Source organism: Anas platyrhynchos, chromosome 2 (assembly GCF_047663525.1).
Source record: "Anas platyrhynchos isolate ZD024472 breed Pekin duck chromosome 2, IASCAAS_PekinDuck_T2T, whole genome shotgun sequence".
NCBI lineage: Eukaryota > Metazoa > Chordata > Aves > Anseriformes > Anatidae > Anas > Anas platyrhynchos.
This window is the reverse complement of record NC_092588.1, coordinates 48870350-48884024: the sequence shown is the minus strand read 5'-3', so window position 1 is coordinate 48884024 and position 13675 is coordinate 48870350. Positions and strand designations below refer to the sequence as shown.

Genomic DNA, 13675 nt, shown 5'->3' with positions numbered 1-13675 from the left:
GAGTTAAAGATCAATCAAATCAGTTTGAAAGAGCATCTGCTCAGCTACCTCTAGAGAATCAAACGTTCAGTATTTCTAATGCCAGTGAACAATTTATATCCGTGAAGTCTGGAGCTCAGAGTGATGGCCGAAATTGTTTTTATTTCCTCCTCATTAACCCTTTTTGCATGGACTACTTTTCTCATTTGTCCAGTAACGTTGTTGAGTCTTACTATCCTTCATTAAGCCGCATGTGCTCATGTAAACTACACAACAGGCAGCAACATGCAATTGTTGGCTTATGAGAAGGTGAAACCTTAGAGAGGTGAGTCTGCTGTATGTACTGGGACCATGAGTAAGTGGCAGGCAAACAGCACTGACACCATTTCAGTGAACACTGGTCTTAAGGCATAACTATTACTTGTCTAGCTCTGTAAGTGTGTCATCCTCACCTCTCCACCTCTCCTGTGCTAATGTTACAGTGCTTGTGTGGCAATTTGGTCTTCCAGAACAGAAAACTGACTGCTGAAAAACATCGGGGTTTCCTGACCTGAAAAAAGGAAGAAAAAAAAAACAACACAAAAAACACTGAGAGAGAAATAATCAGCCAGATAACATCCTCAACCAGGCTGACCACACAGCCTCCTCCACAGTGCTTGAGCTCCTGGCAGTGGGGCCAGGGGAGCCCAGATGGGGCCTGGCTGAAGCTTATAGCGGAGGAGGGAACTGCCCTCTCTGTGCCGCCTTACATCAGCTGTGGCTTCAGGCCAAGAGAAGGCACAGCACTGCAGAAACCTCACAGCTATACTTACAGGTGAAAGAAATGTCTATTTCAGCTGGAGGAGCTAGGATTGTCCATCGCAAGGATGACTGTGCAGTAGCTACTTAATATATTTAGATTAGATGTTTGGTATGAACAGAATTCTTCCTCTGACAATTTTCCTACCTTTTTACTGTAGACTGTCCTCCCTAATCTCCAATTATATCTGTGAACGTTACTTTTTACCAAATAATTATTATAATTAGAGTTGGAAGGGGGGAAAGTCCTTGCATTCTACCGTTAAGACTTGAAAAAAAAAGTTTTGGTTATTTTAAAATTACATAAAATTAATCAATCAAAAGCAAGACACAATAAAATAAACCATAACTTATAATGTAATAACATATTTTAAACTAGCATTTATTTTCATAGTAGAGCACAATACTCCAAAAATACAGTGTTTCCCTTTAGATTTTTAAAGAACTTAATTTTTAAAACCCTTAAAATCAAATTTCTAAGTATTCGTCCATTACGCTTAAAGGTGTTTTTGCTGACATCCTAACAGAAGCCAGGTGCAAAGGAACAAGCAGATTGGAAACGCAGCCTTCCGTGCTCATCCCCCTTACCTAATTAAGCTAATGAAGAGTATTCTACCAGAAGAAATCAAGCTTTTTTTCTCTGTCCCAGAAAGCTCTCTATATTTAGATGGTCAAACTGAGGTAATGAATAATGTTTATAACCATTTTCAACACAGCTCCCAGCTAAAACGTATTTTCCAGGAATTGACGAAGCAATGGAACCGTGTACAAATGCCTTAACACCACACTGTGACCTAGAAACTTGTACATAGCAATTTCAAGAGAAAAATATTTTTCTTTCCCTGTGCAGAAGGTACACCTTAGAGCTGTGGGTTACTGCTCAGCAGAAAGCACACGTTCAAGGAGAAACTTCCTCCAGTGTGCAGATGCTTCGGTCGGTGCTGCTCCTGTGGGAACACTAGATGAAATGTGTGCCAGGCAGGATGGCTAGTAGCCACCACAGATACAGACCATAACAATTCCTGAAGGCAAGACTTAATATTTTCAGAGCATACATGTTATTTGCCCAAATCTCTCCTTCTAGCCATTGGACTACAGCCAATTTTTCTGGACTGTTTTACAGCTCCTTCCTCCAAACCGTACCTCACTTAAGTATGAAACTCCTGTTTTGCTCTTTTCCAAAATTAAAAAAAATAAATAAAATCATGTTAACATTAACATGTCATGTTCTCAACCCTACACTGTTTTGTATGCAACAACAGCCATTAAACCTAGGAAAGGAAACTTGAGACAACTACCAGACCTACCAAGCATCCTATGAGCTTTTACAATTCCTGCAGAATTTATTATTGAAGGCTCCTATTGTTTCTTGTTCAGTCACAGTTTTTGTGCTATTGTACTAAGAAAAACTAAACCTGTTAAAAACATTTGGTCTTCTATAACTCACCAATTCAGAAGTAACTGCTCACAAATTATAGAAGCATAGAAAATAAATTCACAGTCTTGTTTCTGCATTCATTACCCATCCTTCGATGAATGTGCTGCACTACAATGTGGAATGATATCCCAGACTTACTAAAGGGTTACTAAGGCAGCACATACTTGGATAAAGGTCCCAAGTACCCAAAAGTACCCTTTTAGTGATAAAGGGTACTACTACACTTCAGGTTTCAAGTAAAATGGGCTTCTGCTAACCCTACTGGAACAGATTTTTGACCAACCATATTCCTCTTTGTGGAACTCACATCAGCGTTTACATTAGCAGATCACAGAATCTTAGAAGCATAGAATGGTTTGGGTTGGAACCCCCTGCCATGGGCAGGGACACCTCCCACTAGGCCAGGTTGCTCAAAGCCCCAACAGTTTCTCTAGGCAAAGAAAGCAGCACTTGTGGAAAAAAAGAAAAAAAACAAAGCATTTTGTCAAAGAAAAGCATCTTTGAAGCAAACCTCTTCCTCGTCCCTCATTGTGCTTTTGGTTTGCATCATGGATGTGGTGCAAAATGGGGCTCTTTCGGAACGAAGCTAAAACAGAAGATGAAACCCAGGAGCTCACCTAAGACACTCACTGTGCTGATAGCATTCTCAGCCTAAAGCTCTCGGATTAGAGCTAATCTGCCATGAAGCAACTGGCACACATTCTGTGGACACTGTGTCCTCAACACCAACTTTCTTGCTCTACAGACTTGCAACACGCTTCTTGTTAATGCAACAGATTGATCTGAGAATGAAACATCAAAAATACCTTCAACGCAAGACTAAAGGACAACTGAAAAGTTCTAAAACAACCATAAAAGTATTAAGCCAGCATAGAAAGAATAATGCTGCCAACAGCTTGCATAAATTTTCATAATACTTTTAAGCAGAACATTTTGTCTTCAGTTGGGCAGCTCAGATGCAGTCTTTACCTAGTTTCTGTCTAACTGGAAATTTAAGGCAGCTGGCTGTACTTCTGGTATATCAGGAGAGGTACTTGAACCCTCTGATGAAAATTTGGCTGCATCCACTGAGGATCTTTCCCCTAGCTGAAAGGAGATGACTATCATTATGTCTGGGTATGCTGATGGTAGGGGAGACAGTTTAATAACACCTGTATTATCAATATTTATAAGGTATAAACATAATCTATAAACATTAACGTTAAAGCATTCTACTTTGAGTCAATGCAAACAATCAGCAAGGTAATGGGAAAGAAAGAAAATGTGTTTTACAACTTTTGCCTTAATCACAAAGTACATTGTAAAGAGAACACAAATTTGATGCATAATATACCTTAGAAATACCTTTAAAATATTGCTTTTTTTTTTTTGAAGTGAAAATACTGACAGAACAGGAAAATTCTCTTTAAGATGAGTACCACAGCCCTGCTTTGCAAACTTTAATCCTCCCATACATACAGTAGAAGACGATGCCTTTCACCAGATTTTTACAAAGTACATTAAATGTTTTCCTATGCGTTGGCTTCTGATGAAAAGTTCAGAAATTCTTAAAAAAAAATAATGGAGAAGATGGTTATCGTCATTTTAAAATACTTTAAATCTACTGGAACAAGCAGAATAACTAGGTTTGTGGGTTGTTTTTTTTGTTGTTTTTTATAGTCAACAATTTGAACTTCCTAAACAAAACAGCCTGTTTTTTGTCCTCTAACAACATTAGTAAATTTTCTTCCTGCTACAATGTTGTGCAACTGAAAGCAATTATCACCCATGCAGAATTACAAGAGGAATGTAACAACCATCATAATGTAACACAGCTAAAATGTAATTTGGAGCTCTGTACATTAAAAGGTGAAATAATACAGGTCCACCTATATTGCAGGTCAAACCAGCACCTTCCACCTTTACACCATGTGAAGGAAATGATACGCAGACTCAGCAATGGATACTTTGACTTAAAAAAAAGAAATGAAAAAATTAACAATAATGACAAACATGTTTTTTTAAAAATCTGTATGTTAGGCCATTACGTTTCTTACTGCAGGTTCAACTTCAGCCAGGCTACAGTGAAATACAAATGCAATAAGGTTAGTTACATGCTGAAGGTTTGTAACATCATATGAATAATTAGGCACCGTAATTACCATCTCCCAAGCCACACCCTCCCCGTACAGGATTCTTTTCACCTATGTAGTATCCAGCACTCAGCACAGAGATCTCTCTGCTGAGTCCTGAGCAGAGGTCTGTGAGCAGCAGACTGTGAGATGGGAGGGATGCGGGAGAAGGAATGCACCAAGACTTGGCCAACACTACAACCAGAGGGTGGCTACATCTTCCAGTACCTAAACCAAAGCATTCAGGAAAGCCAGATAGCTTCTGGATTCTCCACAGGCACCAAATCTAGTCCTCTTTCCACTCCAAGGTACAATTACTTAACACAAGCAGGGATTCAAGTCAAATTCTCCAAAATGTGTCCCTTCACCCCCGCAAAATGAAATCATGACGTTCGTAACCCTGAAAAGGAGGCAAAGGAGGCATACAAAAAGAGCTACTCAGCAGAAATGACATGCTCGATTAAAACAAATAGTGGAGCAAAAATATTCCCCACCAAAACATTCCTCAGGGTAGAAAAGAAGGCTCCTTTTCTCTGCTTGACAGAGCCTCTCAAACACTAACAAACACTTGGTACGTGTCAACAGATATTATCAGATGACTTTGGACACTAATAGTATTTTCCAAATCCCAGCTTGGTGGTTGATACAGTCACTCTACTCTTCCAAAATTTTCCTTAAACCACAGACTTTGTAATGGGTTAATAATTCTATACAGACCAAAAAAAAATCTACTCTAAGTAACCCTCACCTAAGACGGTCTGCTTCCTATAGAAAATAGCTGTAACTGAAAACAAACCATGGACGATGCATCATCTCAGAAAACCTGCACTTGGGGTTACATCACTGACAAAAAGGGGTGAAGGAGCTTTTGAGGGATGAGAATCGGGGGGGGGAGGCAACGGGGACTGCAAGGAAACAGGATGCTTGAGAGTAACTTACACTGTGTGCAACCACACACACATGTGAAACTGCACTGCTGAATCTCTGTGGGGAAAAGGAGGAATAATAAATAAAAAAAAAAAAGGCAAAACCTGATAACCTGTGTGCTAAGTAGCTGACAATACGGTGATTAATTGTGATCCAAGGTCCCCAAGACAAAAGACATTGGGAACACAAGTGGACACGGTGCTCTAAGCCACTTTATCACGTAGATCTTTACCAGAGAGATCCTTCTCAAATGAGCATTTATTTTAATGGGAGATAATTTCAGAGCAGATCAGCATTTGTCCGACATCACCTTGAGCAGTTTGCCAGGCTGGATCTACACTACCAGAGACTATAAAGGACTCTAATGAGGACTTGACTCACAAAGCAGCATTGATGTACAACCCTACTTTACAAGCAGGCAATTGTAGTTATTCCACAATTAACAAAAAGCCCAGCCTGTGAGATGCAATCTCAGGTGGTCGACACCTGTTCTGCAGGGCTTTGGGCTGTCAAGGTCAGGTATCTTGAGCTGGTTGTAACTTGAACTCTGGCGGAGTTCAGATCACTGCAGCTCAATAGAGAGAGAAAGCTTTAGTGTCTCCCGAGTATCTGATCCCAACAGAGAGCAAAGGAAAACAGAAGGGAAGTTTGTGTCGGTAACAAAGGATTAGCTCTGTATTTTTGACTCCCCTCTCCTGTCCCCAAACCATCAGGCACTGTTCGATGTCTAATTTTAGTTTCAGGTATCAGGTCTCTTTTTCAGAGCTTCTCCAGGCAACATGAAAAAATAATGGAAGGCTTCATAAAATGTTAAAGTGTTGAAGAGAAACACTTGCATCTTTTGCTTTTACTATTGACTATCAACACTGAACAGAATTAATTAAAACCAACCAAACAAAAATACATGTAATCCATGCATTGGATCATTGCATGGTTCATGTTACACCAACAAAGCAATACTACGGGTCTCTCTCATTAATTTTACATTTTACAGGGATAGGCAGACCAGGAATAACTAGCGAGGGTGTTACTAGTAGCTGATATATGGTAACAACTGCAAAGTATAAAACTTTAAAATCGCATTAAGTTTTGAAAATATACAAAGCCTCATCATGATGCGACTCTGATGGGCACACTCAAAGAGTAGCAGTCAAATTTGTAGGACAAGATGAAAACACATTATGAAAATGCATATTTGTATAGCATTTCGAAATTACAGTGATTAGTTAATATAATGGCCGTAAGTGGCCATGATAGCCAGAGTTAGCCCATCTCTGAATGTCCTGAATGTTCTGAATGTCACAAATAGGACCACTCCCTGAAAATCCTGTAGGGTTATATAAGTATGGAAAGGAACCAAACTGCTCTTCCAAGAGCACCACCAAGGACGGGCATTCTTCGCTTGTGAACACCTGAATTTACAGCCTCATCAAGTTGTTGGTGATGGGTTTTGTTGCGCTTTCTTTTTTAGTATGCGTATGTGTTGAAGTAGTGTCATACACAGGCCCTCCTTCAAAATGATCCTTGAAAATATGTGCACACACAGTCCACTTTAATGATGTTTTGAAATGTGTGCACACATACGAGCATACATGCACACGTACACATAGGAACACCATTATCTGCAGCAGTAAATGATTGTCCCATCTATCCCCTGCCACGGCTTTGAAGTTAAGCTGCTTATTTAAGAAGAGTTGAACCTACCCTATTTACTATGGAAGCTTATTAGGGGCAGCAATTTTACACTGGAACTGCTGGAGGGATATTTGCTTAAAAACAAAACAAAACTAATGGTTCATCCCTTTTCAGAAGACCATAACATGTTCAACCCTTCCTAGTGCCTGAATGTTTAACAAAGTGGAGACCAAGCCTATCCTTCATTAGCTTTGCTTCTGCAGGCAAAGCTACTATGGAGATGACAGGCAGCCTCTGAGATAACGCTGTCTGAGCCCATTTAGGGCTTTGAACATAAATAGCCCGATTTAGAGCCGCACCCAGGATGTGACCGGCAGCTGAGAGCCCGTGCAGAGTACAGATGCAGCACTAAGTGCTCTCATCAGTCACTCCATGGAGGAGAACCAGCGTTTCTTCCTTTCATGTGGCCTCTTAGTCATGCCACAGTGAGCCACAGATACCCTAATTGAGTCCTTCACAAGATGACGATTAACTCCAGCCAAAGGCGCGTTCAAGAGGAAGGGGTCTGGAGCTCCATCAGCAAGAGGTATCAGATGTTAACCATCACCATTTTCTACCAGCTTGCTTTAAATTAAAACAGATCATTAAAGAAGAGTCTGTATCACTCCTTTAACTACCTGCTGCTAGTGTCACCTAAAAGCTTCAAACATTAGGTCAGTCCTGTAGAGCTTGTGAAGATCAGCTCACTTTTTTTTTATTATTTTTAATTTTGGCTAGTCTTGTTTACGAGTGTTTCACGGTGCAATTATGCAAATTGTAAATCCAACCATAAGTCTGACCCTACAAAAGTTCTACTTACAAAATGTGATTTGCATAGGTATTGCATAAAACTAATTGGGAAAAAAATAATAATCATCTAGAAAAGGGTAATTACATTTTAAAAATGAAAACCTCTGCCAATTCACAGCTACCCAGAATTAGTCAGTTCGTATCTAATATACTGCTCTTTTGGTTTTGTTTTTAAAAGGAAGAGCCATAATGCATGTAAAAAGGCAAACCTTCATAATCCTATTGCTCTTTCAAATTAACTATGCTATACAGGGAACAAAAGAGCAATTATTTTGAGACATTTAACAGCCTTAAAGATTTTTAAATCAGCTCTTAATAAGATCATGGAAGAACATGTGAACTTCCACACCTCTTCAAAGACGTATTAAGAGCACCATAACCAGTTCAGCTAATGAAAGCACTACCAGGGAAGCTGAATTGAAAAATGTTGTCCTGACGAGAATGGCTTAATCTTTTGCACATGCTTTTACCCATTGTGCACCCATTCACATCAAAACACTCTGCTGGATTCTATTTCAACCTCATTTCAAATCATTTTGCCATTAACAACCAGAAAAAGAAGTCAGGGATGATTACATCCGTACTGTTCCATTCAGAGCAATTTGCAATACGATTCTGCTGGATTCTGTGGGATTAGAGTACACGACAGTTAAAAAATAATAATTTGGGAAACAAATGCAAATATTCTGCTTATTAAGGAAAATCATCTGACCATTAGCATTACAAGTGTACAGAAAAATATCACCAAAAATGACCTTCTGATGCCTCTCAATTAGAGAGTTTTTAGTAAACACATAGACTAGGAAATATGGCTCTATGCCTGCAAGGGCAGAAGGGGCAAGAGCACAAAGCTCTCTTTTTATGAGCAGGAAGAACAAAGGTTAAAGAAGGCATCACGTAAGGATTTTTCTTTTCTTCCTTGCTTTCAAAAAAAAAGTAATTTTTTTTTTTACTGGCACAGAATAAGTGCCAGTTTTGTGTTTATAAGTACATGGACCTTCCTTCAGAATATGTTTATTTTATTTAGACACTGCTTCCCACCATGATATGCTGTTTCCATGAACATTAATTCAGAAGTATTGATGTATTTCATACATCCTCTCTTATTCTTTGAGTTCATTTAAACAAAGCCTTGAAAAAGCAATCCAAGAAAGTCTTTTTAAAAAAAGAAAGAGTGCTTACAGCAGATTCAAGAGTCAAGCAAACAGATAATCAGATAATGTGGGAGAGCCTATTACACTGCATGGTTCAAAAGCCTAAAACCCCTCCTCATTAAGATTTCATTTTTAATCATCAAAATACTCTGTTATCCCTATCATAATAAGGTTCTTACATCTTTGTAATGACACACTTTCAAAGCACTGAGTTCCCCAGACCAGCCTTTGGGTGTGAATAGGCAGAGCTTCCTCGCTGATCCACTGCACAAAGCTCCGGAGGTGTTCCTTCCCACCACTCCTCTCTCCTCTAGTTGGCCCTTTATTGTTATTTTACAGTCTCTTAAAGTATAATTTGTTGAAAATTAAAAAAAAATAATAATCAGAGAAGAACAGAAAAGACAAGGAAATGAGTCACACCCAGGGATTATCACCTTTATTGTAGATGGTTGGGTGTTGGAGCACTTGCCATTCGAGGAGAGAATGATGGGCCTGGGCTTCTTTAGAGCTGGAGAAGAGAAGATTTTGAGGGACCTAAGCACGGCCAGCTAATACCTGCGAGTTGGTAATTGAGAAGAAGGAGCCAGGCTCTTCACTGAACTGCATGGTGTGAGAACAAGAGACGGTGATCATAGGTTGAAACAGGGGAGGCTTGGGCTGCATGTAAGGAAACAAAAAATTCCCCTGGAAATACCCAAGCCCTAGAACAGGCTGCTCAGAGATGCTGCAGAAATGCTGTCCTTGAAGGTTTTCAAACCCCAAATAGAAAAAAAGTCCAGAGCAACATGGGCTGACCAGTGCTGACCCTTCCAGTGTCATGGTTTGGAATTTTTCAACCAAACATTTATCTTAAAATTTTAATGTTGCAATTGCAGTGGAAAAAGCAGCTGACATAAAGCAATCGTATTGATCGTGATGGCCACATAAGCTAACTTGTTAGCAGTAACAAATGCAGAAGTGAGGAATTTTCTTTTTATAGAAATATACTGATTGGTTGTCATAGATATGTTTAAAAAAAAAAAAAAAAAAGCTGTCCCAGCTGTCCCTTAAAAAAAATAAATTAGATGCTGTCATTATTTATTAGGCTTTTAGCTCTTCTTAAGATGGCATATTTCATGCATGTGCACACAGTACTATTAACTTCTTATGGAATAAATCCTATTGTTGTGTGCTATTTATATGAAAATATAAAAGTCATTGCACATTTACATATGAATATTTTGGAATAAAACAGTTGACAGGGCTGGTGTTTTGTCTGGCTCCCAGAAAAAAGAATTTTCCTTCAAACTGATTAAAAATTTGCACACGACAATTTATGTAAATAATTTATAATTATAATTTGTTACTTTATAGAGTCCTGAAGTACAGTTTACATCAAAAAGAATGCAAATCCTTATTTATAAAAGATATTCCCTCCCTTTGTTTTTAGAATAGTAAATATAAGCAGTTATGTTACTTGAATTCTTGTTTTTTTTTTTTTTCCTATTACTATTTTGGGTGTCCAGATGACAGCAATGTTCTGAAGAACTTCCAAATAAACAAACAAACAAAAAAATCATTGTGCTAAATTAAACCAGGGGAAAGTCATCAAACGTACCACAGAACTAAAAGTCATTAAAAATCTGTATGAGCTGGAATCCACTCCTGATGCGGTAAATCCTTTTTGTGCATCTGATGTGGCTGCATATTGCATAGCAGCAGACATAAATGCGGCTTTTTTTTTTATTATTTTTTTCCAATCCTGTATCTTGGCAGAGGGAAGGCTAACTTGAAAACAGACAACTTCAGCTGAAGGTGGCACGGCACCTTATGTTTGAAGTACAAATCAATTGGAGGTAAGGGGGAACGCATCTAGAAGGATTCTGGCGTATTCAGGAGGACCCCTGGGTTACGTGGTAATTGATTATGAGATGGAGTAGGGCAAAACTCAATATTGCCTAGTTTCATCAAGTTTTCCTCTTTGAACAACCAAATACTTTAACTGACTCACAGGCGTGCTGCTGTTTGACACAGCTGACACTGAAATCCTAGAGAGTCATGCTATAAAATCCAGGAGGCCACTCTCTTGTCTCAGCCATCACGAAAGGCATGAGATGTTCCCACCAGAACAGCCAATCTGCATCAGCATCACGAAAACATTATTTTTTAAAAGCAGAAACTAGGCCGATACAGCCTGACTTAACCAGATGAAGGTTTAGTTTCTAGGTCATCTCCAGGAACAGTTCACAAAAAATACCTGATTCTTCCCTGCAAGAAGAGGAGGCCTCATTACAAAAATACATCTCTTCAGATGTCTCTCTTTTCAAGGACACTTGTTACTATGCTCATCATGATGCTAGTTTTTATAGCATAAAAAAGCTACATCATTTACCAGTGCTTTTCTAAAATATTTTATATTATTTTTCATTCTGTGAATATTGTATAGCCTATTTTATTCATCACAGAAAGTATGAAAGGTGACATGTATCAGATGAATGCAGTAACACAATTTATGGTGGAGGCATTCCTTGGGAGTCCAGCAAAACCTGCCTTGAAAGGTTTTTAATGAAAATGTAAAAAGACAAACCCTTAAACCACACAGGCCTCAGTTTATGGCAACTGAGGAGGTTTGTAGCACAGCAGCTACAAAAAACTATCTAGCCATGTTTGTACTAAAACCTGTTCTGTCATGATACATTTTTTCCAACTGCTCTTGAAATCAAAAGACTCATGCAATTTAGCCTGTTCCTTACAGCCCAAATTCCCGAGTTGAGCAAGTTTCTGCCTTTTTGCTGTTTATTTAAAAGTGGTGGTTTTAGCCTTTAAAGTGCAAGCAGAGAAAGAAGGAAAGCATGTATTCTGAAGCGGCTGGGGCTTTAAGGAGGAAAAGAAAGAACTCAAACTTAGGAATTTCTGAGCAAAAGGCCTGTTATAAAGCCTGACCCGATTTCAAATGTTTGTGTTTTATAATACTGCTTTGTATCACCTCAGATTTACCATTCCCATAATAATCATTATATAACTTCTTTTTAACAGTTGCAGATTTCCGAGTGATGTTTAGAATATACAGGCTCTGCACACTTTTTACAACAATACTAGTGTAAAAAAACACCTAGAAAACAGAAAAAAAAATCACTCTCACACTATCCCAGCACCAACACTTCTGCTCCTGCAATGTTAAGCTATTTTAAAACACCAGTCAAATCCTACCCAAAAAGAGCAGTCTCATTAGCAATTATCATATACTTTCTGTGTGTCTAACTACCCAAGGCCAAAACACACTATTACCAAAAAATTTACTGTACCTTCTTTCAATCACATGCAGAAAATTCAGACTTTCAAGTAATTTACTCAATGTAAGATACAAAATAAAAGCAGCAGAAGAAAAAAGAACCTGCACCATTCTTCAAAGGTGGTCCTGCTTTTAAGAAACAGTTTTTATATTAAAACTGAACTTAACCTTAGCTAGTTACATATCCTGTAATTTCCTCAGATGTAGAACAGGCACCCCTTTATTGTATCTAAAGGACTGAAAGAATCAGGAAATATTAACAAGCAGATAAAACATTTACAGCCCAGGTAACAAATCTCTTGTGTTCACTCAAAGGCATGAAAGAGAACCACATAGAAAGCAAAAGATAAAGATTGGTATTCTTGGTAGGAAAGACAAGAACAGAGTAGCAGCAGAGGAATAAACAAACAAATAAATCGCTTTTCTAAAAAACACCTAGTGAAGGGTGTTTGGCATCATTTAGATAGACTTTTTTCTGCTTCCATGTGGAAGAGAGAATTCAACAAGTTTTCCAGAAGTCCCTTCTATCTATACTTTTACGATTCTTTGATTGATGCAGCTTGAGGCTGCTAATCACCAAAGACTCTCACTGAGTATGCAAGATGTCATAAAACCTAAGAAGTAGCATTTTCTATTATTCTGGGAAGACAGCAATATTCTAAAAAAAATATTTGCACCCTTCTTCCTAAAAGGCAGATGTAATGGCATTGCATTACCCTCTTACATGGAATTCTGTGAAATAAACAGAAAAGCAATCTGTTGCACTAGCTCAGCACTATGATCAAACTGGTTTACAGTCATGTTGCCCATGTAGAGTTGAGGACCACCATGGTTACATGCATTCAGATATACAACTGAGATGTGTCGAACTGAATACCACAGGCCTTCCCTGTGGTTGATACACAAAATTGTGTATTTTATATTTGAAAACTGTGGCAAGACAGACTCGAGGCCAGAACTCATGCACAAACATTGAAACTGGTACATTACGAGGCAACTGTTGAGAGGCAGTTATGCTTCAGACTGTGATAAGAGGCATCTATCTGCTTAAATATAATCCTAGATTACATTTTACTATTATTAATATCCTTTAGATAGAACCTCAAATTGGATTTATTAGTCCTACACCAACACTGGGGCTAGATCAATTAGAAAGTAACTTAGGAAATTCAGTTATCCCCCTTCTTCCTTTCCTACACTGGTCCTTCCATATGAAATATTACTACGTAGATGGCAACATCAGAGATACATGGATATTCGTTTAAATATATGTATTTGAAAATTTCTATGGAAAAACTGCACGCTCAAATCCAAAGCATTGTATCTTCTGCTCCCTTAAGCCTTGAAGGCAACCCGAATACATCAGTCACCTCAAGACAGAAGAATCTCAAGCACGACTGACGGGTTGGGAAATTTCTGCCCATTCCACATCAGTCAGGAAATGACGCAGTCACACTGAATAGAGCAGTCCTCTTGCAAAATGGGTACAACAATAATCTGTAGGCCAATTCAT

The 13675-nt window shown here is 38.6% G+C and overlaps 1 protein-coding gene across 2 annotated transcripts in view; it reads right to left on the bottom strand.

Moving 5' to 3' along the window:
- Positions 1-13675, bottom strand: part of SPIRE1 (spire type actin nucleation factor 1) — a 125542-nt gene that overhangs the window by 80882 nt on the left and 30985 nt on the right. The window lies entirely within an intron of this gene.